This window comes from Mus musculus, chromosome 5 (assembly GCF_000001635.26).
Source record: "Mus musculus strain C57BL/6J chromosome 5, GRCm38.p6 C57BL/6J".
NCBI classification, from domain to species: Eukaryota; Metazoa; Chordata; class Mammalia; order Rodentia; family Muridae; genus Mus; species Mus musculus.
The window spans coordinates 28037699-28063528 of record NC_000071.6 but is presented as its reverse complement, the minus strand read 5'-3'; the positions used below and the strand labels follow the sequence as shown (position 1 = coordinate 28063528).

Genomic DNA, 25830 nt, shown 5'->3' with positions numbered 1-25830 from the left:
TGAAGTACTCTACAGTGTGTAGCTTCCGCTAGTCTGTCACTTTCCCAGTAACTATTGGCAGGGGAGTCTTATAACAACACAGGCAGCCATTGTGCGTGTTAGTTTCTATATCTAGGAAGAGGGAGAGTGGAAAGACCACACTCTGTTCTTCTATCGGGCTTAGAGTGGGCCAGGAGATGGAGCCCATGGAGCCCTAAGGGGCCGGGCCAGTGATGAATGTTAGCCATGGAGAGGACAGATGTAGACTGTAGCAGATACAAGATGGATCACTGAGGAACTGAGGTCTGAGCCTCTTCAGGGAGACAGGAAGAGTAGAGGTTGCCTGCTATACTCAGGGTTGACAGTGATGCTATTAAAGTCATCATGAGTCTGGGCAAGAGTAGGCAGGGCTGGGTACAGCACGGGGGTGGGAGTATGCTGTTAGATGGCATGGTTGAAGTTACAGGCCACTAGTGGGTAGTGGTGGGGAGATGGATGGACAGCCTGTGGTCTCATTGGTCATGCTGTCATAGCACAGCACCAGAGAACAGAGAACAATGCCCGAAGCATGCAATGCAGGTCCAAGATTGTTGTATGCTGTGACTTGTGGTGTTTTTTCTGTACATACGGAAGTCTTTGTTCTTATAGAAATAAAACAGTTTAATTACAGAAAACAAACCTTGTTGTTTTCTTGCCATCATTCCTCAGAATGTATCAACGTGATTCATCTTTGGGTTGGATTGTTTGATTTTAAAAACTCCTGTTTGAGCTGATTGGAGATTTTTAAACAATTGATCAATGAATGGTGGGTTGGAATTAGGGCAGAATTTGTACTTTGTATTTATGTGAGGGGAAGTCCTTAGTACTGATTATTAGAAAATCAAAATATTAATCCGGGATGGGAAAATGGCTTGGTGGGTAAAGTGTTTGTTGTGTATTAGTAAAGACCTGAGTTTGAACCTCAGTGCTCACTAAATGCAGAAGAACCTCATTGGTGGGCGCATAACTCTGGGGCTGGGGACACAGAGATGAGCAGTCCCTGAAGCAAGGTAGCCAGCTGTATTCTCTGGATTGTCACACTCATGGCTAAGTGAGAGACCCTACTTCATTATATAAGGTGGAAAGAGAGTGAAGAAGAAACCTGACATCAGTGTGGCAGCCTCCACGTGTATTTGTAGATAGGTGTATCAATGCACACATGCATATGCAGATATGCACACACATGCTTGCTGCACACAAATATGCACAACCATCACTCATCTCTGGAGAACATCAAAGATGGCCTCCATCCTGTGCTCTAAATATTTAGCCATAAGTCAATTCCTTATGTAAACATAAACAAGCACATCCATCTCATTGGTATGTAAACTTGCATCTGTTCTTAAGAGACAATAAATTAGAGGCATACAAGGAATTGTTTAAAAAGAAATGTCTCTGTAAATGTTTGATTGCTATACCTATTGCCTTAGTGTCTTAGTTATGTTCCTGTTGTTGTGAAGAGTCCATGACCAAATTTATTTCTGGTGTCACAAGGTGAGTCTATGACTGTCATAGCAGGGAGCATGGCAGCAGGCAGGCTAGGTGCTGTAACAGTAGCTGAGAGATCACATCTGATCCATAAGCACAAGGCAGAGAGAGAAGGGGGGAGCAGGCAGACAGACAGTCAGACAAGCAGACAGACAGACTGAACCTAATCTCGGTTTTTGAAACCTCAAAGCTTTCCCCCAGTGACATACTCCCTCAACAAGGCCACACCTCCTAATCCTTCCTAAACAGTTCATCTAACTGGGGACCAGGTATTATTCCACATATGAGCAAATGGCGACCATTCTCATTCAAACCTCCACATTGTGGTAGTATAAAATTTTCTCAGGTGAAAATGAATCATGAATAGAAAGGTTAACAGAGCATCATGGGTAAGGAATGGAGGGTGGCCTTCATCAGAGCCCTATTTTAAAGCTTCCTTTCTGGTATCTATTGACCTTCCCTGCCCATCCTCCTATGCTCACTCCCTTTTGTATTTCTTCTCGATACTGAAGGCTAGTGTCTGCTCACAGTTGAGTGCATGGGTAGCATTTTCTTTGATCCTTGCTCCCCTGCATCTCTGCCTGGCCCTGGTTGACTCCTCTAGGGGTAAGTGACTACAGACGCCCTCCTTACCCATGCTCCACATACTCTTGCTTTTGCTATCTTGTCGATCTGGTCTAGGATCTCCAGCTGACCATGTCCTTAAATCCTGATAGAGGAGGCAAATGTTGTTTGGCCAGAGGGAGGTGCTGGCAGGAGCTGGGGGAATATAGATGTGGGCTCCCCGCCAGCTCAGCTCTGAGGCACTTGCCCAGCCACGTTCCTTTCCCCTAACAATGCGAACAGCTTTCCTAGGCTGCCTCTCTAACTGTTTCACCATCTGCTGAGCCTTCCAGACACCGTCTCCTCTCAAGTGTCTTTCCTTAAATGATCCAGGGAATTTTCTGTCTTGGAAGGGTCTGGCAGCCTGTCTACCTGCTCTGTTCAGGTTCAGGTTCAGGTTCAGGTTCAGGTTCAGGTTCAGGTTCTCTGGGATGACTCTGAAACTTGGGAAACAGGCTTCTGAAGGCTAAGGAGTCTGCTGGGGTGCAGGCTTGCTGGAGGGGCTGGTACAGTAACACAAGAACTGTAGTTCTCTGGGTGTTTGGACCTAGGGCAGCAGGGACACCTGGCCATATTGGGACAGTCTGAGGGAAAAGACTTTGACTTAATAAGCACAATAGGTCTTCAAGGCCCCATGTCTCCAAGGCTCAGGGAGAGGGTCCTCCCAGCCTCACCATCTCTGAGAGTAGTTCTGGCACAGCCCCTGATCCTGGCATTTGGTTGAACTATTTTTAGCTTTGCTGTTGCCAGGCCTATGTTTACACATAGTGCTCTTTCTGTTCAGCTCTCTTCTCTCAGAGGGCTGCCAGGTTGAATCAAGTACCTACCCACTTCATTTCAGACCTCACTTCCTCACAAAGTCACTTTGCAGTTACCAGGATTTTTGTCAGATTTTAGCTACTGACACAATGCCAGAGGAAAGTATGTTAATTTCTCCTTGTTCTGACCAAACAACTAGCAAGAGGCCATCTAAAGAGGAAGGCTTTATTTTGGCCCATATTTTAAAGGGAAACAGACCACCGTGGTGGGGAAAGGATTGCAGTAGTGGCACAGGGACTCAGAACACATCACATCCACAGTAAACACCAGTGCTCACCTGGCTTTCTCCTTCCACTCTTTTTATTCAGGTTGGATACTGTCTTAGTCAGGGTTTTACTGCTGTGAACAGACACCATGACCAAGGCAAGTCTTATAAAAACAACATTTAATTGGGGCTGGCTTACAGGTTCAGAGGTTCAGTCCATTATCATCAAGGTGGGAGCATGGCAGTATCCAGGCAGGCATGGCGCAGGCAGAGCTGAGAGTTCTACGTCTTCATCCAAAGGCTGCTAGTGGAAGACTGACTTCCAGGCAACTAGGGTGAGGATCTTATACCCACATCCACAGTGACACACCTATTCCAACCAGGCCACACCTATTCCAACAGGGCCACACCTCCAGATGGTGCCACTCCCTGGTCCAAGGATATACAAACCATCACATTCCACTCCCTGGTCCCCATAGACTTGTTCAAAAACATGAGTCTATGAGGGGCCATACCTAAACATAGCATAATGCAAAATGCATTTAGTCCAATTTTCAAAGTCCTCATAGTCTATAGCAGTCGCAACAATGTTAAAAGTTCAAAGTTCAAGGTCTCTTCTGAGATTCACTCAACTTAATTAACTGTAATCCCCAAAGCAAGGCAGGAAACCAGCTGGGCAAACTCCAAACTCTGCATCTCCATGGCTGATGTCAAAGTGGTCTTCAGATCTCCACTCCTTTTTCATCTTTGTTGACTGCAACAAACTGCTTTCTCCTGGGCTGGTTCCACTCCCTGTTAGCAGCTTTCCTCAGCATGTATCCCATGACTCTGGCATCTTTAACATCTTTGAGACTCCAAGGCAGTTTCAATGCTACAGCTTCTTTTTTCAGTGTCTGGGATTCCACTTGATCTTTTGGGCTCCTCCTAAGGGCTGGCATCACTTTTCAGCTCTGCCCTCTGTAGCACTCTAAGCTCAGGTTGATCCACTCCACTACGGCTGCAGTTCTTGGTGATCATCCCATGGTACTGACATCTCCAATATACTGGGGTGTTCCACTCCAACTAGGCTTCACCAATAGCCTCTCATAGGCTCTCTTCAGGGTGCCAAGCCTCAAATCCTTTGCATGACCCCTTCAGTCCTGGGCCATCAACTACAGCTGAGGCTTCACCTTCTCCATTGGCCTTCCCTGGCCTCTCACAGTGCTAAGCTTCAGCTTCTCTTCATGATCCCTTCATTCCTTCACAAGCAGTACCACCTGAGTGACTCTTACACATTACCAAGTCCAGCCACAGCGTGAGGTACAACACAGCTTCTTTGTGATCCCAGAAAACAATTTCCAGAAGATTTCACCTCAGTGATGCTGGTCTCTTCTTAATCACTGCTAATTCCTTAGCTCCAGCTAACCAGCATCAATTTTCCCAGTAGTTCCTTCCATTCTTAACTCTAGAGCCAGAGCCACATGGCTGAAGCTGCCGAGTTCTGCTGCTTACAGGAACTAGAACACGGTCCCCTTGTGCTATTACATTATCACTAGCTTTATGTTTTCTAAATCCTTCACTGCCTAAGCTTGGCTATCCTGGTCCTTGCTCTGTAGATTGACCTTGAATGCAGAGATCAGCAAGCCTGTCTCATGGGATTAAAGGTGTGTACCGCCATGTCTGGTTCTAAATTCAGCTGGGTAGGGTCTTGCCCCAAGGTCCCACTCCCTTAATCTGTTATTTCCTAGAACATAAGATTTTGCTCCATTTCACTTCCTGGTACTCCTTTAATACTAACAATATATTTTATATTTTGCCTTTCTAAGCTTGCTATGCTTGTTCAAACTTCTCTTTGTGAGACTTAACCAGAGAACAAAGTCTCTGCTGGGCTCTTTTGAAACTTCCTTTGTCAATGCAATTAATGCAATTAATCCAAGTCTCTTCACCTTAGCCTCAGGCAGACTTTTCAGACAAGGGTAAAAAGTAGCCACATTCTTCACCAAAATACCACAAAAACAGTCTTTATGCCACATTCTGAAATTATTCTCCTTTGAAATCTCTTGGGCCAGGTCAACACAGTTCAAATTACTCCCAGCAACAAAGTCTTCCATATTCCTACTAGGATGACCCATTAAGCCCCATTTAAACCATTCCACTGAGTTCCAAATCCAAAGTCCAAAAATCCACATTCTTTCAAATAAAAGCATGGTCAGGCCTATCACAGCAATACCCCACTCCCAGTACCAACTTCTGTCTTAGTCAGGGTTTTACTGCTGTGAACAGACACCATGACCAAGGCAAGTCTTATAAAAACAACATTTAATTGGGGCTGGCTTACAGGTTCAGAGGTTCAGTCCATTATCATCAAGGTGGGAGCATGGCAGTATCCAGGCAGGCATGGCGCAGGCAGAGCTGAGAGTTCTACGTCTTCATCCAAAGGCTGCTAGTGGAAGACTGACTTCCAGGCAACTAGGGTGAGGATCTTATACCCACATCCACAGTGACACACCTATTCCAACCAGGCCACACCTATTCCAACAGGGCCACACCTCCAGATGGTGCCACTCCCTGGTCCAAGGATATACAAACCATCACAGATACCCAGCCCACAGGACCCATCTCTAGGGATTTAGGACAGATCTTCCCTCTCCAATTAAATCTCTGTAGAAACATCCTTACATCCATACCCAGAGGTGTGTTTCCTGGGTGACTACAAACCTAGCTGTGTTGACCATGAGTACTAACAATTGCAAGTAGAAAAGGGATGTTTTGCTTGTTGGTATCTGTCCCTGGTCAGCTGGCTCTGTTACTTTGTGCCTGTGTCGTGGTAAGGAGTAAAACTGCTGGCCTCATGACATCCAGAAAGGGGTATTGGGAAAGGGCTGGGAACAAGATGTAGCCCCTAAGGTCCCATTCTCTTCAAATAGTAGTGTCCATCAAATTATAAGTGTCCATCAAATTATAAGCCTGCCACACAGATCTCCTTGCTTCCGTGAAGCTCCACCTCTCTACACAGTACATCATGGATGAAGCCTTCAACCTTTGAGCTTATGTGAACATTTCAGAGCATCACACATGGGATAGGACTTCAACACACCCTTATGAGGGATACAAGTTAGTACATTCCAGACTGTCTTCCATTTGAAGAAGATGGAGATCATGGGGAGGACCAGTTGTAACCTCTAGGACATGGGAGCACCAAGCAAACCAACTCCAGCTTTGGGATGGAATTCTATTTTATAAGTTCCATAGAGAGGAAACACACTGTCCATTTGAAGAGTTCCAGCAACAGTGGCAATGTCAGTGTTCCTAACAGAGCATGTGACTAACAGTCTCAAGGGAGGAGTTGGAGTTGGCTGAGCAGTTAAGAGCACCTGCTGCTCTTGGAGAGGACCCGATCAGTTTCAGAGGCATGGCTGTGAGGTGTCCTGTACCAGTAAGCGTTGACTGCATCTGTTATTTTCTTTTTTCTTTAGTCAGATTCCAGCACTAACTTCAGATAAAAGACTCTAATTGCACAGTCAGATTCGGGAGGGGAAACCCTTTCTTGAAGGATACATGTTGATCTGTGTCAGTCCTTGTCTCTAAGCAGAACCCCGGCTGTGTGCAAGGTATGACTAGAGACTCTCCTGTCTTCACCCCCATCAGCTGCACAGAGACAGATGGCGCCTGCAGTGCTTTCCATTCACACTCATTACCTCTGTTCTCTAATGTATTATTTTATGTAGTATATTAATTTAAATGTTTCCTAGATTTATTTTATTTCATCTATATGAGGGTTTCTTGAGCATATATATATATATCTGCCACATGCACGCCTGGTGCTCTTGGAGGCCAGAAGATGGCATCTGATCTGAATCTGGACTTACAATGTTTGTGAGCCACCATGTTGGTGTTGGGTCCTCTGCAAGACCAGTAAGTATTCTTAACCATGGAGCCATGAGTACATCTAATTTATTTTTTAGCCAGAGCTGATGTAAAATGATGTGAGCTAGGGCTGGGGTGCATCTTAGCAGGCTTGGCTTGCTTAGGACATGGGGGCCCTGGTCTATCTCTAGCCTCAGAGATGCTAATCTACTCATGCTGCACGTCAGCCTCTCTGTGGTTCTCAGTATCCAGTAGCAGTAGCAGTTGTTTGTGAGTTTTTTTGTTTGTTTGTTTTGTTTTTTTGTGTTTGTTGTTGTTGTTGTTTGGTTTTTGGTTTTTCGAGACAGGGTTTCTCTGTGTAGCTCTGGCTGTCCTGGAACTCACTCTGTAGACCAGGCTGGCCTTGAACTCAGAAATCCGCCTGCCTCTGCCTCTCCAGTGCTGGGATTAAAGGCGTGCGCCACCACGCCCGGCTCCAGTAGCAGTTTTAAAGCAAGGCAGTGCTGTTAATAAACAAGGCCAGAATACTCACCAGTGTCTCCTTTACTTTGTTTTTGCTATGTCTTAATTTTTGCTGAATAACAATTTAATCTAGGCCATGGAATTAATTTCTGCAGTAAGTAGAATCCTAGGAATTGTAATTTGGACTGATTTCCTGCTTAGATAAAGAAGTGGGTGTAAAAGTTTCAAGAGTGAAGAGTTGGAAAAGAGGTTAGCCTCTCTGCCTGCTTCTCAAGGCCATCATTATTCTCTGACCAGAGAGCAAAGGGGAGGCCCATTAGGAGGCTGGGGGTGTGGCTGCCATGCAAGAGCACAAGGTACACTGAACCCACCCACTTGTAATCAAGAGTAGATAGGCTCAGGGAACCTGGGGGCCAGCCAGGTGTCTGCCTGCCTCCGTGACACTCAGCAGTGCTGGAACAATGAGTGACACTGGAACAATGAACCCTTTAGCCCAAGTCCACTGCTGCTCAACTGTTGGCAGTGCTTTACTTCTGGGTCAGAATAGCTTGGGGGTGGTGAGGAGTGGACGGCTTCCCTGATTGGCTGAGTCCTCCCAGCTCACCCTTGTAGACAAATAGAATGTTCTAGAGAGAACATACTGAAGCTGACTGGGACGGACTGGAGGGACCTCTGAGTGGAGACAGATCTTGCTTTCCTGCCTAGTCACCTGCTCTTTTAATGGAAGAAAGAGAAGCCTGATGTCAAAGGTGCATACAAGGGTCTGTGTATGACCCTTCTGCAAGGGTCACTTGTCTTGTTGCTGTGACAAATCAGCTTATGAAAGTAAGGATTTAGTTTGGCCTGAGGGTATAGTCCATTACTGGAGGGGAGGCACGGCGGCCTGAGTGTGAAGTTCCCAGAGTTGGGAAGCAGAACAATGGAGCTCAGAATACTTTCTCCTTTATTTTATTTTATTTTTTTTTTGTCCAGGTCCCCAGCCCAGGCCTCAGGATCACCCACATCCGTGGTGCTTCTCATCTCAGTAAACGAACCCAAGCTAGGAGCTCCCTCATAGCCATGCTCTGAACTTCGCCTCTTCAGTGATTCTAGGACTTGTCCGGTTGGCAATGTTAAACATCACCGTTTCTATCTGAACTGGTACACTTGTCCACATGCAGTTGTCTTGAACTGGATCTACCCCAGGAGTAGATGGTTTGTAAAGATCCCCCTCCCTCCAAGAAGCGGACTTTTCAAAAATGGGGTCTAGGTCTATGGGCCTCAGTAGGATATCCAGCCATTGAACCCATGCCAAGTCCCACACCGGAACTCTGAGGCTAAGACAGCCCAGCAGTTTACATTTTCCCAGCGCTCTGCTGGGGGCTCTGATGCAGGATCTAGGTGGAGCCAAACCCAGGCTTAGGTAAGCTTCAGGTAAACATTTTCTTCTGTGCCTGGGTTTGCTGATGCCTGTTCTCTTAGCATTACTTGGCGTCTGTTGTCACTGGCACTTGTTTTGCACCCAAGGAAACAATAGTTGCCTCCTGGGTAAAGATCCTGGTTCCTTTGCTGGGCAGTTAAACTGCTAGTTAGGGCATCAAGGAGAAGTAAGTTTATAGGGACACAGTTTATTACCAGTGCTATGTGCTGAGATGACATGTATGTAACAGACAGCTCACTCTACCCTGAGAGTCCATAGCCAAGCACCAGGAAAATGTTGGTGGGAACAGAGAAGTGCTTCGGTGCTCAGAACACAGAAGGCTGTCCCCAGCTGCTACCCCAGGCCTGTTGACCAGCAGGTTTCAGCCATGCCAAAGCTCTGACCCACCAAGAGCTTCTCAGAACTCATGCTTCAACAGCTCCCTGAGGCTTCATCTAATCTTGGGGTGCTGTGAACTCAAAGGCTTTATCTTCTGCCTGACTAGAGATGTTTATTAAATATATCAAGTTTTGGGAGCTGGGGAGATGCCTCAGTAGCTAAGAGCACAGGCTGCTCTTCCACAGGACCTGGGTTTGAGTCTCAGTACCCACATGGTGGCTTACAACCGTCTCTAGTTCAGTTCAAAAGGATCCCGCACCTCGCACTCCCTCCCCCGCCTCCAAGGGCACCAGGCATGAATGTTGTGTACTGACATGTAAGCAGACAAAACACCCAATCACATAAAAATAAAAAGACTCAATCTGTCTGGCTGTGCTGTGTGGTTCCACAATAGAGGCTTACGTAGCATGCAAGAGGTCCTGTCTTCTGCCTGTACGATCTTGAGAAAGACAAAGTAAAAGCAAAACAGAGAAATCTCATATTCCTTTACCTTTTAAAAAATATTTATTTATTTATTTATTTATTTATTTAATTTATATGAATATACTGTACCTGTCTTCGGACCAGACGAGGCACAGGATCCCATAGAAGATGGTTTGAGCCACCATGTGGTTGCTGGGAATTGAACTCAGGTCTTTTGGAAGATGACTCTTGACCACTGAGCCATCTCCCCAGCCCCTCCTTTGCCTTTTTATTAACATGTTTTTAATTTAATTTTTATTTTATTTGTATGAATGTTTCCCCTGCAAGTATGTGTGTGTGCACCATGTGTGTGCCTAGTGCCTGTGGAGGCCAAGGACAGAGAGAGTATTGGGTCTGCTAGAACTTAGTTACATATGTCGTGAGCCACCATGTGAGGGGTGGGAACTGAACCCAGGACTTCTGCTAGAGCAGCCAGTGCTCTTCTCCACTGAGCTGTCTCTCTAGATCCTCCTAAACATTTTAATACACTGAAAACCCAGCTGCTGTTAAAAAAAAGACTCATTACTCCACACAAAAATAACCCTCAGTTGTATGTTGGGGTGCGTGCAACTGAATCTGGGAGATGGAGTTGGGGATCAGTAGTCAACGGTCATCCTCAGCTATGTGGCACCCTGGCCAGCTGAGGCTACATGAGACCCCAAGTCAGCCAAAGCAAATAAGCAGAATCACACCAAGCTCTTGTAAATGGTTTGCTTTGCTTTGTAGCAGACACTTTTGCAAGACAGAGAAGCCCTTTCTTCCCTTCCCAAAGCGACAGATTTAGAGAAAGCAGAGCTCCTCACACCAGAAGCAGAGGCCAAGGTCTCTTAAAGAAAGAAAACACTTCTGCAAAGTTTCTGTAAGTTAAATGAAACCTGGGATTTAGGTACCAGTAAAAAGATGTTTGTATGTTTAAGAAGGAAACAATTCTGAGAGCAAAGACTGTCTTCAGAGAGACTTTCCCAGCCAAGAAAGTCCTGCAAGATCAGTGAATGATGGAGGAGGGAGCAGGAAGGTAAGCAGTGTGTGTAGTGCTAGGCCTGTCAATCAGCCTGTGCTGGGGTGAGCTCATTTCCCAGGGAAAAGGAAGCAGGTCAAGCCCCTAATTTAACAATCTCTTCAGAAATAGGATAGAGGTAGGGGGGACCATCCCACCCTTGGAGGCCAGCTGGTTCCTCTTTTCCTTGAAGTAAAAGCTCAGAAGGCAGCTGTCTTTTGAAAAAGAGATGTGAGTGGAATCCTTGTTTCAACTGAGAGGCCATCCAAGAGAGCCATGTGCAGCTACCTGCATATGCTTCTGTGATGTTCTGTGCACCACAGAACGTGCCTAGTCCACTTACTATGTCATGTATGGCTTTTCCTGGGCTTACCAGCACTCCAGTGTCTCTGATGTTTGTTTGTTTGTTTGTTTTGTCACTTGGCTTTCTCTTTGAGTTTGTAACATAACTTCTAAAATCCAGACAACATTCTCAGTTCCTGTTAGCAATCTAAAAACCTGAATACTTTAGTTTTAAGAAAAGAATATGGCAAGCTGGGGAGATGACTCAGTTGGTAAAGTGTTTTGCTTTGTAAATATGAAGACCTGAGTTTGGATCTCAGGCACCCACATAAAATCCAGGTCTGATAACATGTGTCTTAAATTCAGCCCTGGGGAGGTAAAGTCTGGAGCACCCCTGGAGCTTGTTGACCAGAAAGCTCAGCTGGATCAAGTGAGTTTAGTGAGACCCTGTCTCAATAAAATAATGTGAAGAGTGGCTGAGAAATGTACTTGAAGTTGACCTCTAGCTTCCACATGCATGCACATGTACATATATGAACATAAACACACACTGCACAGACACATCACATGGAGGACAGAGCTTCTTGGCTGCAAGAGTGTGAGATTGTCCCTGGTCCCATAAACACTCCACGGTTTCAGGTAGTCTCTTCAACTGCACACGGATTTCAAACCCAGTTTCAGAAACACATCCTTTCAGGGGTGTGTTCCATAGGTGCTTCTTGGGAGCACTGACTCCCTCCCACTTGGGGATTCTCATAGCCACAGCCTGCAGGGCGTCAGGAGCAAAGTATCACAGGAGAGTCTGAGAGGGTTAGAAGCAAGCACTTTGTGTGTGCTTACCTTACTGCCTGTCTCCTTAGGACTCCTATGGCTGTTTCAATAGAAAAACCATAGCAACATGTGGCATTGAACAAGGTCCTCGAGGCTAATGGATCTTTTGTAGCTGCAAAGTTTTAGCTTATGCAAACTGATATGATGGTAACAATAGATGGCCCAACGACACATACTGCAGTCACTGAAGCCAACTCTGACAAAAAGGAGAGTGCCTGAGAATGGAGGTGGGGATTTGGGGAGATAGGAAATTAGGTAGTGATGGGTGTGCACCACTGTGACTGTCCTTAATGACACCCTAATACACACTAATCAGATAGCTTTCACCACATACAAATCTTAAATCACACATTTTACCATAACACAAGAGAAACCTTTTAAAAATCACGAAAACTCTATGGTTTGAATCTAGTTTGTCCCTGCTGAAACACACATTGAGATTTGGTTGGACATATGAGATATTAAAAGGTGGAACTGGGTGGTCCTTTAAGAGGTGATGGGGCACCTGTCTGCACAAGGGGATTCATTTGCCTGTGTTAGTAATGGATGAGTGGGTAGTGGGTGAGTAGATCTGTGATCACAGGCACAGACCCTGGGACTAGGGAGCTCCCTGCTTCTTGCCCAATGATGCTCTGCCAGCCTCTGGATTCTGCCAGCATGACAACTATCATCAGAAGGTCTTGAAGCCTTGGCCTAGACTCCTGAGCCAAAATGAACCCCGCTTCTGTCTGCTCAGCACTCCAGTGTCTCTGTCTTCTTCCAAGCTGTCTTCTTCCGGCTTGTGGTGGTGTGTTATTGGCAGTGGAAAGTATGTTAGGAAACAGTGCAAAAGCCACTTGGAAACAGACCGCTAAAGGTTAAATGCAGTATGATCCTAATGATCCTAAAGATCACCCCCAGAGATGGCAGGTAGGGAAGAAAATGGAAGCAACAAATGGTAGCTGTTGTCAGCTTCACAATGGGGCAGCTGAACCTCCCACAGGAAGGGGGTAAAGGTACAGGAGCCATCAGTATTCCAGTCATAGGAAACACATTGGGTTAATTTATTTGTGTGTGTGTGTGTTGCTGGGGATCAAACCAGAGCCTTGAACATACTACTGGGGCACTCTAGCACTAAGCTGTCTCTGAACCTGGACAGATGGGCTGCAGGGAAAAGCCAGGCCAGGAGGAATCCGGGAGACTGAGGAGGTGCTATTAATACAAGAGGTGTGTGGAGGCCAAGGGAGCATTTCATAACAACAAAAATCCATTTATCAGAGAAATAACATACAGTGGATAAATAACATACAGACCTTGCAAAGAGTTTAGCTATTGAGAAACAAAGTTTGCAGGCATGGGTAGACATATTCAAGTATAACATTACTCAGATTGCCACTGCAGGACTGTGTAAGTAAGGAAACCCTGGCACACTCCCCATCAGCTACAGGTACTCTCTGTTGACTTACCCAGAAATCAGGAGAAAAGCCCTTTCCTCTGCTGGGCTCAGTTGTCCTTAACCTCAAAATGGTGTCAGAATGGTGGGCATAATATCCGGGAATCCATCCCATAATCAGCTTCCAAACGCTGACACCATTGCATACACTAGCAAGATTTTGCTGAAAGGACCCAGATATGGCTGTCTTTTGTGAGACTATGCCGGGGCCTGGCAAACACAGAAGTGGATGCTCACAGTCAGCTATTGGATGGATCACAGGGCCCCCAATGGAGGAGCTAGAGAAAGTACCCAAGAAGCTGAAGGGATCTGCAATCCTATAGGTGGAACAACAATATGAACTAACCAATACCTCTCCCCGCCCCACCCCCCCAGCTCGTGTCTCTAGCTGCATATGAATCAGAAGATGGCCTAGTCAGCTATCAGTGGAAAGAGAGGCCCATTGGTCGTGCAAACTTTATATGCCTCACAGGGGAACGCCAGGGCCAAGAAGTGGGAGTGGGTGGGTGGGGGAGTGAGTGGGTGGGGGAGCGTGTGGGGGACTTTTGGGATAGCATTGGAAATGTAAAAGAAATAAATACCCAATTAAAAAAAAAAAAAAGAATGGTGGGCATAGGTGGAAGCCTAGTCTGTAAGTTTGAGTTCTGACTAGACTGTTCACCTGAGCCATCTTTAAACTAGTTTCAGTAAACATCAGGAGGGATTTACAGAATGAACATAAAAGTACATCCACATGGGTACATCCACCTACCCGAAGCTGTTCAGAGTAGCTCTGAGCCTAAGTAAGGTCCTCCTTACTCTTTTTGGCTTCAGAAAATTTTAAGGTTTTTGCATAAGCTCCTGGAAAAAAAAGATAAATTATTGCTGAATACGATATAGAATAGCTTCCGTCTAACTAAAATGATAAACTGAGAATCTATGGAGATGATATAAGTAAGGAAGCCAGAAATGTGTGTGTGTGTATGTACATGTTTATGTGGGTATGTAGATGTAGATGTGTGTGTGTGTGTGTGTGTGTGTGAGAGAGAGAGAGAGAGAGACAGAGACAGAGACAGAGACAGAGAGAGAGACAGAGACAGAGACAGACAGAGTTGTATGTCTACACACTTGTGTATGTGCAGGCTGACTGATAAACTCCAGGCATCAGCCTCCTCCTGCCTCCCTGGCTGAGATTACAGAGGTAGGGCTGCTTCTGGTTTTGACATGTATGGTAAGGAATCTGAACTCAGGTCCTCACCTGTACAGTAGGCATCTTACCAGCTGAGCCATCTGCTTGGCTCTTGGAAGGACTTTCTATACGTTTGAGTTTTAAGTAGAAAACACTACATCTTTGGCACTGTGTTTAACATCTGCAGTAGCTAGATTGCCTTGAATCTCCTCTCCTCCATCCCTTCCTCCCCTATCTCCTCAAAGTTGGATCCATATAGATCAGATACAGGTCCAAAACCCTGCCAACTTCCATATCATGGCATGGGATGACCTGTCCACTGCCTTTGTGTTCTGCTTGGCTATCAGGATGTGGCTGTCCCCTATTCCCAGGGAGTCCCAGGACTCAACAAGGTATCACTGAAGCTAGTCAGTAAGGATCCCTGGAGCTCTCTGTGCCTCCTCCTCTGCTGGCACTCATGACCCAATCTCTACTAGCCCTGGAGAACAAGAGGCTAGCACAACAGCCACCTATCCAGTGCAGACATCCACTCTCTTCTTTCTGATTGCTGTTTCAAGACATGGTGCCAAGTCTGCAAGAGGAAGCTCTGTGACTTCGTGTAGTACCAGCACATGCACTGAGCATCTCTCAGGCTGGCTGCAGCCTTGTTCCTGAAGGCAGCCACCCCGCAGGCATAGAATAGCTGACCCCTGGCCTATCCATAACAAAGCTTTAAAGAATCCCTCATCCCTAAAACACAAGCACCCTGAGTGATTTCTTTTGTCTTCTCTTGTGCAAGCATGAACAGCATTTTAATAAAAACACCCATCTGAAAATATACTTTACATTGTCTCTTGACCACATTGTTTTGCTTGTCTTTCCTTTAAAAACCATTTGGAGGGAGGGTTAAACATTCCTACAGAGGCTGGCCTCAGGAATTAGGAAGTTGAGAAAGCCATGAGTTTGGGGTTCAGGAATCACATGCCATGTGGTTGGGCTTTTCCTTTGACAGGATTGCATTCATGTTAAGTGGCCTTTCCTTCCAGGAGTGAGCTTAGCTCTGATCCTGAGGACTTCTTATGAAGGAATCTCACAGATTTTACATGATATGATAGACACGTGCAGTTTGCTTGCACTGCATTCACATGTACAACTGTGGGGGTCATACATGCTATACTCGTGGAGGTCAGAGGCCAGTCTTAGGTGCTGCTTTGCAACCTCTGTCTTTGAAACAGGGCCTATTTGTTTTCTTAATGCTGTGCATGCCAGGCTCATTGGCCTGTGAATTTCCTCTCCTGTTTCTCCCTCATACCTTCTTCTTCTTCTTCTTCACTATCTACTTCACTGTCAGTGGTGAAGACCACTGAGATTATAGCTGATCCTACACTAAATCCAGTTTTTATGTGGGTTCTGAGGATTCCCAGGCCCTCATACTTGCACACAAAGCTATCTCTCTAGCTCTGTCATTTAAAGTCAGATTTCTAGAAATAAGGCTCCCGAGAATCGTGTTATTGTTCAAGACTGATCTCAACCGACTGACTGTCCTCTGCAAAGTGACAGCTGTTCTTCTGGTGACTCCTCCGTGCCTGCAGTCTTCCTCCCTTCTCATTTCCCCCTTCACTGCTTCTGTCCCTTGCTCTGGCGCAGAGGCATTAATGACAGACAGAGTCTCCCTGACATCCTCCCTGAGAGGATGTTTCTAGAGAGGTGTAACTGAAGAGGGAAGATCTACCTGAGTGTGAGTGACTTTATCCCAGGGGAAGGAGTCCCAGACAGAATGAAAAGGGGAAAGGAGAAAGAAACTGAACACCCGCACCATCTCTGCTTCCTGGTGCACCAGCCCTTCCAAATGATAGGCTGCATTTGAACTTCAAGCCAATAGAAATCCTTTCTCCCTTCAGCCACTTTTTGTAAGGCATCTGGCTGGACTTTAAATCTGGCAATCCAACTTGGTCAGGAAAGCTTGGATTGGCGTGGCTCTGAGTCATGGCTAGGTGGGGCCAACTGGACCATCAGAACAAGGTCAGTGCCCTCCATTACTTTCCCACAAACCTTCAGGCCCAGGTCCATGGGGTGATGTGTTCACTGATATCTCTCCACTATCCTTGGTAGAGACATGTGCGATTTGGGGTGGTTTCTGGTAGGCAGGGGCAGTTAAGTGTAAACATCTGGAGTGATGTTTGATGGCAGTGTCTGGCATTGTCAGGCCACAGCACAGGGGCTGATGGCCTTTCAATGATGCTAATGCTCTTTTTGACTTCAGTTGAGAAAATGGAGCATGGATTTGTTTCTGAAACCTTCGACTGTTGCAGGGCATGCTTGCACAGAACCAGATTCTCTGTTCTAGAGTCTGTCACACCTGACCCCTTCTGTTCAGGAGGGGAAGAAAATGGCTCTCTCAAAGTCTCTGACATCGTCTCTTTTTCATTGACAGTCAACATGAGCCACTTCTCAGGGCTGAATAGATGAATTGGTTTTAAGAAATAATCAGACAGGCCCATGCCTATCATTCTGGTCCTGAAGATATTGAGACAGGAGGATAAGAAACTGAAGGGAAACCTCAGCTATGTAGCTCAGTTTGAGCCCTGATGTGGGTACCGGCAGCCACATGCTGATGCTCTGCAAGAGCAGCAAGTGCTCTTAGCTACTGAGCCATCCTCCAGCCCTAGAGTTATGAAACTTTTGTTTTTGAGAAAGAGTCACTATATAGTCCTAGCTAGCCTGGAATCTCTATGTAGACCAGGCTGACCTTGAACTCATTGAGAACTCAGCACCTGTTTCTGCCTCCCAAGTGTTGAGATTAAGAAGTGTGCTACCATATCCCTCTGGCATTTAGATTTTATAAAGTAAATCCAGGAAGCCTCCTTTTACAAGATATTACTGCCTGGGTGCTGTTATGCAAGGGATCCAGTGCCCTCACACTTCCAGCCACATTCTTCCTTCAGTTTCTTAAGCTGCCAATGGGAGATCCCTTAATGAATGCAGGACTGGAGCCTTCTGTCAGGTTCTTTTCCCTCCCCCAGTTCCTTTGTTCATTCCCAGGAAGCCAAGCATATACTAGAAAGAGCCTTCATCCCACACAAGCTCAGCTAAGTCCTCTCAGTTCATCACCCCTCTCTCAGTTTCCTGGGTTTCTAGAGAATAAGACATCCCTGTAGGAAAGGCCTATGGGGCCCATAAGGAAATTATATTCTAACACCATGAAAAACTGAAGGGGAAATGGGCAAGGTGCAGTGGCTTCTGTCTCCACTAGTCACTGTCCCCTGTAAGGGTGGAGGCTACTTTCCACCTTCATTTTGAGATGTTCAGTCCCTAGGGCCTCAGCCTTGACACCCCAGAAGGTATCTGAGCTCAGATCTGAGTGGCCAGAAAGCCCATGGAAGGGCCTCACTCCCACACCACTCCTTTGGAAGGGCCTCTCTTATTTATTCTCTCGAGATCCAAGAAAGGACTAAACTGTCCAGAACCACAGGTCAGGAGCCAGCCTCAGTAGATAGCAAAGCCTGATTTCTTTCACTATCTCTCTTACAATACTAGAGGCAATTTTGAATGTCACTGAATAGGCATCATTCTTACTGAATTTCAAGCCCAGGGTCGGCTCAAGGACTACCTAGAGCATTGGTGAAGGTCAGGAAGCAAAGTTCGATTTTGTTTAGGTATTTGGCAAGTCATTGCTTGGACGCACCTATAACAAAACAATACTGAAAGGAAGCACACAGATCCATTCGCAAGGACAAAATTGGAGCATATGTGCTATGGAATGCCACAGTTCCAGGAGACTAAGTTTCCGTGAAACTCTTCGCCTCAGGACTGCATCCAGGCTTTTGGCCTGTCATGTGTGTCACTACTGGAGTGGATGTAGGTAGCATTGTGTCTAGGATATAAATCATCTTTTCCCCACACAGCCAGGCAAATCACTCATCATCCTGTCTATCACCATGGTAACTGTGGCACATCTAGTGCCATTGCTTTTATGTCATGTAGATGGTCCAGTGCCTGTGAGGGGAAGCTGTCCACTCAGACGCCAAAGGGCAACTGTAATGAGCTGCCTTGGGAGAAAAGGTAGAGCCCCTGACCTTCTATACCCTGGTCTGTGAACTTGTAAGTGAGTCAAGGGTCTTGAACTCTACCTCCTGGAGGAGTGGACAGCACTGACAGGGAATCTCCTGTAAGGAAGAGGGGTTTCTCTTCCTGTTTATTTACTCAGTCATTTTTTTTTTGGGGGTTGATTTTGGGGGTTTGCTAAAGATGTGTTTGGGGCCATATACTTCCTGGATACACCCTGTATCAGACTGAAGCATGGCTGCTTGCTCTGTGGCCTGCAGTTGAGACAGTGTCTTGTGGCACTTCCCTTACCTCTGTTGTTCTGATTTGGAAGTATTGCCTGATTTCTGGTGGTACTGGCTCCTTTTTATTTCATGTGTATGTATGATGTGTGGCTGGTGTCTGCAATGCCTGCCAGAGTGTGCATATAGAGGTCAGAGGACAATTTTGGGGATTTGTTTCTCTCCTTCTTTTATGGGTTCTGGAGAACAACTCAGGGGAGCCCTTGGCTCTCTCTTTACACCCTTCTGGGTTTGGTTTGGTCCTAGGAATTGTCAAAGGGTCACAGGACCATGTGATATCTTCTCCATTCCCCGAGCTCTATTACAGTGAGGAAGCCATAAGAAGTCATCTGGGTGACAGAGAACAGTGCCTTAAACACAGTTGTTGGCTATCAGTGCCAGAGACAACTCTGGCTGATGCTTAAGGGCCCTTTTCCTCACAGAAGGGGCCAGTGGAGGCTGGAGTCATAGGCTTCCCATGCATGGAGAATAGGCCAGGGAATAGGGAGGGGAGAGGGCTTGGACAGGACCAGGGTCTGTCCCCAGACCTGCTACCCACACCACACAACAATACGCAGGCTTGATTACATAATCACTCACCAACCATTCCCCAAATGCCTTCAATCTCAGGAAGTCAGCATCTTCCTACCAGGAAGACCTGGGTCCCAGGAGTGTGTCCATCCCCTCCTGCCAAGGGCTGTCAAATGCCGGGATCCATCTTGGTTTTCTTGATATTGTGACTAGCATGGGACACACAGGCAGCCAGCCCCTCTTGTATTTTCTGTTCTCTGTTGTAAGGAAAATAGTGAAGTTTCCATGGGTGTCAACCGGGTTCTGGTGACCTAGAAGGTGTTGAACTTCATGGAGCCTAAGGCGTTACCAATGATCTAGTTTCCTAGACCACAGCTCTGATGCTCTTTAAAAAATAATAGTAAAAAAACAACAACCACAAAGCTGTTAAGTGCATTTTAAGTGTCTAAGAAGGTAGCCTTTAACTTTGAAGTGGTTTTAAAGATAAAGGAATTTCAAATTTTTGAAAAAGGAAAGCTGCTGCAGGTCTGAATTTGGTACATTTTTAAATTAAAAAAAAATTAGTCAGCACAGTGTCTGTTCAATAAGCTTGAGGCCCTTAGTGTGGGTCTCCCAGACTCACGTCAAAGCTGGGCACAGTGAGCACAGTGAAACCCCAGCGTTGGGGAAGGAAGGCAGAGGCAGACGATCCCTGGTGTTGGCTGGCAGGTGAGGCTAGCCACGCTTAGTGAGAGACCCTGTCTCTGAAGGAAAAACGGAGTGCAGTGGTGGAAGACACATAGTGTCAACCTGGGCTGTACACACATTTGCACATGCATTTGCATGCACACACATACATTACATATAAAAATGTGGAAAGAATATGAGGGGTTTATACCTATAATCCCAGTCCTTAGGGGACAGAGCAGAAGTCAAAAGTTCAAGGAAATCCTCAACTATGTAATGAGTTTGAAACCAGTCTGGACTACCAGAGACCCTATTTTGAAAACAATAACAAAAGCATACTGAGCTGGGTGTGGTAATGCATGTTCATAATCCCAGCACTTGGAAGAGTGAGACAGAAGGATTGCTGTGAGTCCCAGATCAGTCAGGGCTCCAGAGTGGCACTGTTTTAAACAAACAAAAATGTATAATTCTCTGTGGTTAAGGAATCACTACTTAAGTGACTGTTGTTTACGTAAGCTGTGCTTCCCTGGTGACTCATATCTCACTAACACTCAGCCTCTGTCAGGTTCCACCTATAAGCCTGGAGAAACAAGGGCCCTGGAAAGATTCCTGAATGTTACAGTCAAGCTCCCCTTAGGCTGGGCCACAGGCAAAGAGGATAGTACTTGTTACTTGGGCTGTGGTGGAGGAGACAGATATCAAGGACTCTTCTTTGCAGATATGCTCTTGGGGATTTAGGGTGGAGAAGGGAGTGGCCAGGGCTCAGCTGACCGTGGTACAGAGCAAGATAAGGCTTTAGTTGCTATTAAAGCTAGATACTGGTCTTCCCAAGATGGTCTGGGTCGTGTTCTATACAGAGTTGTCTACATAAGCCACACTGGGTCTCAGCTCCATGCTGGCTCTGATGGCTAGAGGGGAGGAACAGATTGGGTGCTAACTATATTGGAAGCTCAACTCCATTCTTCTGAGCTAGGGAAGGGTCTCAGCAGACAGCTTGGGGTTTCATTTAGTGTGTAGACCTTCCCATTGTTGCCAGTCATATAGTCAGTGTCTATAAACTCCTAGGACAAGATCTTGCTGCCAGCCTCCTACAGGAGGACACAAGGCTCGTAAACTTGCCACAGTCTCTCTCAGGGCCACAGCTGGCTACGTATTCTAAGTATAAAGGCTCAAGCACGCTGGATGGTTGGGAGGATGCTGGAATCCTGGAGAAGGGCAGGGATGTATGTGTGCCACTGTGTAATTCTGCTTACCCAAATGTGTGAGTGACACTTCCTGTAGAACAGAGGTGGCTCCCTGGGCCCTGAGAGTGTTTGTGAGAGACTGCAGTGAGGAGTGGTGAACCTGCTCCTTACCCTAGAGATGAGAGCTCTGCCCAGCCAACTCAAACCAAGTCAAGGGTGCCAGAGGAGGTTGTAGGTTACACTGCCTCCGCCTGGTCCGGACTGGTCCTACTTTAGAAAGATCGATAGCATGAGAACAGATGCCATTGTGTCACAGAGAAAGGCAACACAGTTCTTGTGAGAGCCAAGTCCATGTATATCCATGTGTCAAACCTGCTGATGGTCCTGTGGCTCCTTGTACAAGAGGAGTGTATCTTCTCCCTCTGCCCTCCTTTGTCCCCAGTGCAGAAATAGTACTGATGTGAACAAAGAAAAAACCAATAGTGGCTTGAGCAGTTGGAATGTTGGTTATCTTCTTTATAAGAATCCAGTAGCCTCATCAGATACTAGGCACTATGTTTATGACACTATCTGTGTGCCTACTCATTATTGTACACAAATGTAAACAATGGCTAAAAGGAAATATATGTAAGTTTAGGCTTCAGTTCTTGAACATGGATGAAAACCACACCAGCTAACTTGTGCTTACAATTCCAGCTTTCTGGAGATAGAGGCAGAAGGATCAGGAGTTGAAAGCTGGTTTCATCTCTATAATGAGATAAAGGCCAGCCTGGGCTACATGAAAACCTATGTCAAAAAAATCCAAACCAAAACAACACATAAAAAATAGCTATATGTAAAGCCATAGGTCAATTCCTCATGATGTGATGGAATTAGTTTATAATCGGAAAATATGAATCTGGTGTAAACTGAAGTCAAAATGGTTCCATCATTAAGAAACTCCAGCTATTCAGATTTTGTCCTGAGATGGATCTGCAGCCAGGTGCGGCCAGTCTAACCCATACCCACAACTAGAAGTGACCTGGGGGAGACGCTTATATTCTAGGGCCACTCCTGCCTGCAAAAGGTCTGCCATTTCCACCACAGGGATCGGAGTAGAGGGCTGCTGCAGAGGCCAGGCTGTCCCCAGCTTCCATCCATGATCCTGGGAAGGCTGGGGATAGTTCTAAGACATAGCCAGGCTGGGCATGGGAGCCCTGTGCTTGGAGATGGAGCTAAGAGTGAATTTGTGAATGGTGGCTGGAGGCATAGGGTAGGGGCTAGGCTCTAGAAAGTTGCTGAGATGACAGATGATGAGCAAGGTTTCTGAAAGAGCCCATGAGGGCCACAGAGGACTGACTTGACTTAGCTGTGGCCAGCTCCCTTAGGCTCTGTCATTGAATCCACTGGAGCTAGACAACTATGCTTAGAGCGGTGGGCAGCACCCAGCAAGTTCACCATCAGGCCACTTTCCTTGCTCTCTCAGGCAAGCCTCACCCCAGCACTGTGACCAGACTGTTTTGTGGTTTGGCGTCTTGTCAAAAGCTCCTGAATGGATTTCCATCCCCAAATGCTGAACTTTGCCTTGAAGTCGATTGAGTCCCACAGAGACCATGCACTAGGCACAGAGGTTGTCTCTTGCAGTCTCCCTCTCACTGAGTTCCTTTGCACACTTTGCTCAACATCCCAGAGACCTTTTATCCAGGTGCTGTGAAGTCTGAAGCTCCAGCCCTTGCTTCTTGTGATTGTTGCTCCCCATAGACTCGGTCTCAAAGGGAAACAGAGAGCAACATCAAATGCCTTTGACTGTGCTCGGTAGGTCCCAGGACCTGACATGCTTACTTAAGGACATTTCTTTGACCTTCTCAGTCTTTTTAGACGACTTGCAGTCCTCATATGCTTTTGTCTTTTTCTGGACACTTGGATGTGTGGAGGTGGGGGTGGAGGTCCTGTGATTTAGCTTCATCTGCCCTGTGGAGGCGGCTGGAGCCACAGGCTAAGCACAAGAGTTTGGGGATTCCCTTCCAACATGCAGAGTTCTGGTCTTCTGGCAGTTGGGAATTTTTCTGTCATTTATGCCAACACTGAACAAGTCATTGTCTAGCAGTCCCAGGCCACAGCATTTCCTGTCTTCTGCTGTGATTTGTTTATGTCTAACAATGGGAAAGGTAACATCTGAGAATGCACAGGGCCATTGGTGTGGGACCAGAATGACCTTTGACCATGGCACAGTTCTGTGTGTAACACTAGGGCTCGAATCCAGAGCCTGTTGAACATTAGGCAAACTCCTAACTCTGAACAACAGTCCAGCCCTAGAAAAAGCACATGCTTGTGTTGGCAGAAGCCTTTGAAATGCTTGCTCTTCTCCTTGAGTGCCTAATGGTAGTTGCAGTGGGTCTACCTTTTGTCCAAATCTTACAGCGATGATCTCAGCTTTGTTCAGGCTTCATAGCAAGTTAAACAGTTTACCGACATCAGGGCTGGTGAACTTAGAGGCAGATATTTCCATGTCTGCATAGAGCACCGAGTACAGTGACTCACTCTCCCCTGTCATGAGCAGGGAGGCAGGCTGAGCTTGGTGTTTGAGGTCCTTGGCCTCCCAGCCTTTGCTGCTGTGGCTCTTTATCTCAGATCCTCAGTATGTTGGGTTTGTGCTAAGAAGAGCCTGTGCCTAAACTCATGTTTTGGAAACAAATACCATAGACCAAGGGTTCAAAAAACAGAAATTACTCTCCATGATTATAGAGGCTTCATGTCCAAACCAAGAGTTCCTGGCACCATGGACAGCCCTGGTGAGGACTTTCTTCCTGGTTTGTACATGGCCCTCTCCTCTGAGTCTCTACTTGGTAGAGACTGAGGAGTGACAACGTCTGCCGTTAATAAGGGCACCAATTGCAATATAAAGGCCCCGACCCTACGGCTGATTTGGCCCCAGTTTCTCCCAGAAGTCTCACCTCCTAATTTCAGCATCTTGGAAGTTTGGTAGGTTGGCATAAACATTCCACCCACAATATCTAGTGGCAAGAACTAGTGCTGTGTGTCAGGTGTGATGGGCTAAGCCATGTGGGGTATCTAAAGTGTACAGTAAATCCCAAGGGTTAGGATGAAAACTAATGAGCACTATCTAATAAGCATCTGGAAAACCTGAAATTATCTACTGAGATACCTCTTGGGATATCCTGGGTCAAATAAAGTACAGAAGGAAGACTAACTGCCTGGCATGGTGACCCAGACTTTTAATCCCAGCACTTGGGAGGCAGAGGCAAAAGGATCTCTGTGAGTTCCAGGCCAACCTAGTCTATAAAGTAAATTCCAGGACAGGATAGCCAGGGCTGTTATAAGGAGAAACTGTTGCAAAAATAAAAATAAGTAAAATAAAGACTAACTTTATTATTTCTTTTGAATTTTTAAAATGTATTTCTAAGATAATTCCAACTCACATGAATGTTAATATATTTGTGTTTTATTGAATATATTTCTAGTAAGCAACATTAAAGATCACATGATATATTGATAACATACATACAATGAAGTAATTATTATAGTTAGAAAATGAACATACTGAAATCCCTGTCTGTGCACGTATGTGTATGCACCTGAGTATATGTGTGTACATGTGTGTGCAGGTTACCAAAGTCATACTCTCTGAGCACAATTTCTGCTATGTAATATGAGACATCCATGTACCATATAGCAACAGGATGGTTGACAGAGAGAAGCACACATGATGTTGGCCCTGTAAGATCATATCTCCTAGTGACACTGGACCTGTCTTAGCTTATGTAAATAATTCAGAGCTACGGTTTAGAACAAGGTGGTCCTGAGCAGAGCAGGCAGCTGATATGTTCAGTTGTTCAAGTCAAGGAATGGAGTATAGATTCCAGGGGACCTCTGTGTCTAGCATTCTCAAAGTTTCCAATGTCAGCAGTAGTCTGGCACATAGCTGAATACATCCCACAGGTGTTTTTTTCTCTGGGCTCATCATCCTGTTCCACTTCCTGACACAGGCTGGCTGGCCAAAAATAGCTGAGGTTTGCAGTCACAGAAAGAGGTGGATCTGGGCTGATGGGGTGGCACCACTGTGGCCTGAAACATCCCGCCTCTTGGCCTGGGGCCAGCTGGAGAAACCAGGCAAGGAGCTTAGCCAGCGGGCTCTCATCAGCTTTGTTTGGAATTTTCAGGTTTGTCCAATGGTAGCCTGGGAGTGGTAGGTACACCCAGAGCTCCTCCTCCCATAGAGCCATGGAGAATAGTCCTCTCTGCATTCCTCAAATAGCTGTTTTGATGCTGGTGAGGTTTGGGGGAACTGATGTCTCCTGCATGTAAGTGTGTTTGTTCTCTTTGCTCCGCAGGTGGCATTTTTTTGTTCAGCAGTTGTACCATTATTTGCCTGTGCTCATGGATCATGACATATTAATGATGCAAATTAGGATATTATTAATGAAGAAAAAAATGAATTCTGACCCTGTGGCAGGCTTCACTGTCACAGCTCTGTTATGCCCTCTCGTCACGATGTGCCAATTGCAGCAGATTCTTCCAGCTGCTGCAATTGGCACATTGACATGCGGGGGAAAGGGGAGAGACTACAACAGCACAGCCGTTTCCCTCTTCAGGCACTTGTGTTGCAAGCACACGTTTTCTTGAGAGCTTGTGTTTTCAGGCAGGATTGTGATTGTGAAAGCTGACCTCCTTCCCACACTGTAACAGTAAGCAGCATTTGGGAACCAGCTCTGTCCTTCCAGGCCCTCTAGGAAA

General features: G+C 46.1%; 2 long non-coding RNA genes across 2 annotated transcripts in view; both read left to right on the top strand.

The window, feature by feature from the left end:
* Positions 1-25830, top strand: part of Gm35223 — a 117974-nt gene that overhangs the window by 60387 nt on the left and 31757 nt on the right. The window lies entirely within an intron of this gene.
* Positions 7497-8582, top strand: Gm26608. The gene is made up of 2 exons (XR_389792.2): positions 7497-8266; positions 8414-8582. It is a non-coding gene; the product is annotated as a predicted gene, 26608 (long non-coding RNA).